At 48.8% G+C, this 4938-nt stretch overlaps 1 protein-coding gene across 3 annotated transcripts in view; it reads right to left on the bottom strand.

Annotated features, from left to right (window-relative positions):
• Window positions 1–4938, bottom strand: part of LHX9 (LIM homeobox 9) — a 21493-nt gene that overhangs the window by 16248 nt on the left and 307 nt on the right. For 2 of the 3 annotated variants that reach the window (XM_014943579.1, XM_014943582.1), the window contains exon 2: window positions 4782–4914. The gene's annotated coding sequence lies outside the window, so the exon portion shown is untranslated. Of the gene's footprint in view, window positions 1–1273; window positions 1491–4781; window positions 4915–4938 lie in introns of those variants that run through there. The other variant, XM_014943585.1, reaches the window with a different exon arrangement.

The raw sequence follows: 4938 nt of genomic DNA, 5'->3' as shown, positions 1-4938 counted from the left end.
CCCTCCCCCCCCCCCCCCCCCCCCCCCCCGCCTTTTCCCTTTTTCCTACTTACTTTTCACACCACTCTTCCTTGCCTTTCCCTGGAACAGCTGCCGGCTGTTTCCTGACACCTCGATCCCTACTGAAGGATCTTCCTGGCGGCAGTTTCTGCTCTCCCTGTTCCCTGGGGGACGCTCCACACCAAACCCGAGCGCGACTAGTGAAAGAAGTACCCCAGCCCCCACTTCCTTTCCAAAGCATCCCGGAGACATCCTCAGGGGCTCCTCGAGTCACCTCTTCCATGTAACCCAAGATTCAGGCAGCCAGTTTCCTCCCTTCTCTTTCCCCCTAAGTAGCTAAAATTGATGTTATTTGCAGATTGAATGTTGCTACATTCCTCCGAGTGCCAGAATACAGCTCATAAAACACAATTTCACACAAAGATGAAGTCAATCAAGTGAAATAAGCCGGGATTTTTTTTCTCTGTTGGCACACTAGACCCTGGACAGCAGGGCTGCTATTTACTGTAAGTAATGTAATTAGCCCTTTTGGATGGAAATCAATGTGTTGTATGTGTGTGTGTGTGTTTTAATAAGAGAGTAATAGCTATAAAACCGACGATACTCAAAGGGGTAAGGGAATCTCCCTTGAAACGGGTATATCCCTCCACAAGCCGCAGTCTCCTACAGAGAACTCCCGATCTGGGAAAAAAAAAAAAAAAAAAGGAAAAAGGAAAAAAAAATATCTATCTGTGTGTGGGGCGTGTGGGGAAGGAGGAGGGAGAGACAGGCTTTCCTTGGAGAAAACAAGTCAATTAACACAACAAGTCATCAGGAAAAAATAAACAAGGTGATTCGATCCGGGAGCTGTTTTCTCGGGATCCCCCTCCTTCCCGTCGGCACATCGCGGTGCCCCGACTGCTCCGGGACGCGGGCGAAGTCCCTTCCCTCTGCCCCCAAATCCCGCCGGAGCGGGGGGAGCACGGCCGGCACACCACGCGTGACCGCGCCGCCGGGGAAAGGCGGCAAGACCCGCAGCGGGGACGGCGGCTTTGCCCAGCGCTGCGGAGCCGCCCGGGGAGGGAAGGAGGGAAGTGGAGAAGGAGAGAAGGAAGGAGGGAAGGAGGGAAGGAGAGAAGGAGGGAAGGAGAGAAGGAGGGAAGGAAGGAGGGAAGGAAGGAGGGAAGGAAGGAGGGAAGGAAGGAGGGAGGCAGCCGCGCTCCGGGCAGGGGGGTTCACCCCTCTGCCAGGAGGGTTTGCTCCCCGCACACCCTGCGCCCACGAGTGTGCCTACCTGGCGTGGGTGATTGCAGCAGTTGCTGTCGCCAGAGGTGAAAAAGAAAAAAATCTCACCGAGAGACTTTATTTCTAATAGTTTCAATATAATCTTTCCACTCTACTGGCACGTTCAGGGTTTGGTTGGGGTGGGGTTTTTTGGTTTGGGTTTTTTTGTTGTTGGTTTTTTTTGGTTTGTTGTTGGTTTTTTTTCACTTGAACGAAATGTTCCTTTATTCCCGTCCAGATATTTTGTCCCTTGGGAATGGTCTGCATTTCCCATGGCGCCCGTCTTGCCCAAAACGCCAGGCACAGACACCCGCCGAAGCCCGCCCGCTCTCCTGGCCCGGGCCGTCCCTGCGCGCCCCCTCGGAAGCGCCGTCGCCGCCGTCCCCGTGTCCCTGCCGGGCTGAGGACGGTCAAACTCATGGCTCCCGCTGGGGGCGGGGAGCGGGGGGGTGGGGAGAGCCCCCGGGGTGTGGGGGAGGGAGCGCCGGGCTCCGTTCCCTCCAGGCAGCTAAAGTGGCTGTGGCCCTGCCTCAGGCGCTCCGGGTGCGGGCACCGCTCCCCTCTCCTCCCGCTTGGCTGACGTTCGCCGTCTCGGGTTCACCGAAATATTACCTGCAGGTGCAGTGGCGAAGGGTTGGTCCAAGCCAGAGACACCAAAAATATTGTTTGTTAAATTCCCATCTCTATCTTAGCTCGACGGCGCCGTTAGGAATAATTGGGCAGACTCATAACAAAACTCAGAAATGACTAGACCTCCTCCGGTTGGACACACTTAATTAATTAGAGGGTCCTTTCTTTCTGCTCCATCAGGTACGGTTAAGGATACGCTACTAGCTGCTGCTGCTCCAGTAAAGGAGGCCAGGGGTTTGCAAGGCGCTTTCTGATTAACATCCTAATGTTGGCAGACCACTTCTTACCTAAAGGGACACTGAAAGTTTGTTGCTAGCATCAAACGTGACTTCTCCGTTTCCAAAAGGCCTGTAGGAGATCAAGGTAAATCTATTTCAATGTTCCTGAGATCTCATTCCGTGCTGCAAATGGAAACTCCGCCGCTCTAAGGCAGGCTGGTAGCGAGAGGTTGCCATTACAGCACGAGGGTCTCTCTATAGTTTTGCTGGTTTGCTCGGGGAGGGGACAGAAAAGCTCACAAAGAACACGACAGGGAATCTGAAATCCAAATCTACCGGTTTATCCCTTATGAATCCGCCCGCATTAGCACCTCGCCTCTGAACGCAGCTTCTCGTTGCAGGGTGCTTTTATCTCCTTTCGCCGCAGCGTTTTGGGCAGGATACCTGATGTGCAATATTCAGAATATTTTAGTAACGTGACAGGCGCTTTTCCCTTTCTGTGAGACTATACCCAGACTGCCCTTGCTAATGAGGATGAGGGGGGATACGAGGCTCTGGAGGTCCACACAGGTACAACGTTCTCCTGCGCGTCGCCACTGCCCAAATCAGGTTGCAGCGCTCCCGGGGACAGCCCTCGCCTTGGCCGTAGCCCTTGCCCGGAGCTTTCCGGGCGTTTGCTGGAGCCATTTCCACCTTGGTAATTAGCATGTGCCCTGGACAGATTTCAGCATGCGGTCACTGGGATCCGCTTTGCTATAGAGCCCTTATTCATCTTGGCCACGGGCTACAGTCTAAAGCCTATTACAGCGTGAACGATCTTGTGTTTAGTTCTGAGGATTTAGGACAAGGTCTACATGCAAATTAATAATTGACCAACAATAATTAGAAGAAAGGGGAGGGTACTGAGGCGGTGTGTGTGTGTAAGGGGGGGGTGGGGGGTGAGGGTGGGGAGGAGGGAGAGCCCTTTAAGCAGCAGTGGTTTGGGTTTAGTCTGTCCTAGCCAAGGCCACTGCTGGTCCCGGGTGCAGGCACAAGGGCGATTCCCGGAGCGCGGCGCCGGGTCAGCCGCCTCCCGCCGCACAAGGGCAGCAGAACTTCACACCATCTCCCTCAGGTACCTCAACTCTTCAAGACACTTCCAGTTTAATCATTTCCAGAAATTTAAGGCGCCTAGTAATAACAGCAGCAGCATTACGCTCCCGTTGCCCGCGAGTCGGGTGGTAAAAGCCAGGTCTATTTTTAAATCCGAACGCTATTTTCTGCTCTGCGAGCTTGTGGCGGAGAACAGGGCTATTAATGATCAACCCCATCTCTTTGTGAAGTCCGCGGCTAGTACGAGCAATCTAGATACAAAGAGGGAAAATCTGAATAGAGTTACATCTCTCGGCGGTGGCATCAAACGCGGCTAATGTTTTCAGCATTTAAATGGCTTGTGCTGGGGGTTGTTTTTGAGCACGACATTGTTTAAAATTCCGCTTTGGTGTCAAAACCCAACATATTTTAGCATCACCGTCTTTCTCCTGCCTCGAGTCCTCTCGAGTGTACCGCAGAGCAACTTTGGGGTTCCTGCGTTAGGGACGCGGAGGGAGCCGATGCGCGGCAGCCCCGGCTCAGGCACCGGCCCCTCTCTCCCCTCTCTCGGGGCGAGGCACACAAGCGCAGGGTAGATTTAACCATAAACATCATCGAATTAAAAACCCCAAACCTCCAACGTGCTCGTACCTCCCGGTAATCTGAAAACATGTAAATTGAGCCACGGAATCATTTGCTTCAAGAGACGATATTTAAATAATAATCAATTAGGTGTTTTGCATAGAAATCCTAGACTTATCTCCATAGCTAAGCGCTGTGACTGACCGCAAACAAGTGATCATGCAGCCAGAAGAAAGCAGGAAAGGCAGATTATTGTCTAACACGAAACTGTTCACCGCCAAGGACCTCAGCATTGTTAGCTGCTTAGTTGCTTGATATAAACCGTAATCGTATTTGCGCTCCGGTTGTAATTAAGCCATTTGAAATTATTATACTTTGCTGCTTTTGAAAAGGAGAAGGACTCCTTTACAGGCTAGATGCACAGACAGGTGAAAGGAGCCATTCCATTTTAAAAAAAAATATTAAAAAAAAAAAAAAAAAAAAAAAAAAACCCCCCGGCTTTTTTTTTTTTTTTTTTTTTTTTTTTTTTTTTTTTTTTTCTTTAATTGAGCTGAATGGCTCAGTCTTCCCAGGCTGCTATTTTTCTAGATTAAAACACAGATGCACCAAATGTTGTCTGCAAATACACCTGGGGAAACGACCATTCTGTGTTGTTCAAAAAAAAAAAAAAAGAAAAAAAGAAAAAAAGAAAAAAAGAAAAAAAGAAAAAAAGAAAAAAAGAAAAAAAGAAAAAAAGAAAAAAAGAAAAAAAGAAAAAAAGAAAAAAAGAAAAAAAGAAAAAAAGAAAAAAAGAAAAAAAGAAAAAAAGAAAAAAAGAAAAAAAGAAAAAAAGAAAAAAAGAAAAAAAGAAAAAAAGAAAAAAAGAAAAAAAGAAAAAAAGAAAAAAAGAAAAAAAGAAAAAAAGAAAAAAAAAAAAAAACAAAACAAAACACCACCACGCCAAAGAAACACCTCGCAAATGACATCCGTGAGATCTAAATAGCTGCATTGCTAGCAAAGACTCATGCAGGAGCTTACCTTGAGACCTTAGAAGCTTCTTCCAAAATTGTACCCTCCTTAATGAGTGATGAGGGATGGGTTTTGGATGGAGAAGAGACGCAATGATCTAGCCAGTAGATGGAGGTTGTTCCTTGTTCCTAGCAGAGGATCCCTATGTTAATTAAAATAAATAAGC

This window comes from Calidris pugnax, unplaced genomic scaffold, assembly GCF_001431845.1.
Source record: "Calidris pugnax isolate Ruff unplaced genomic scaffold, ASM143184v1 scaffold63, whole genome shotgun sequence".
NCBI lineage: Eukaryota > Metazoa > Chordata > Aves > Charadriiformes > Scolopacidae > Calidris > Calidris pugnax.
This window is presented reverse-complemented; position numbering and strand designations above follow the sequence as displayed.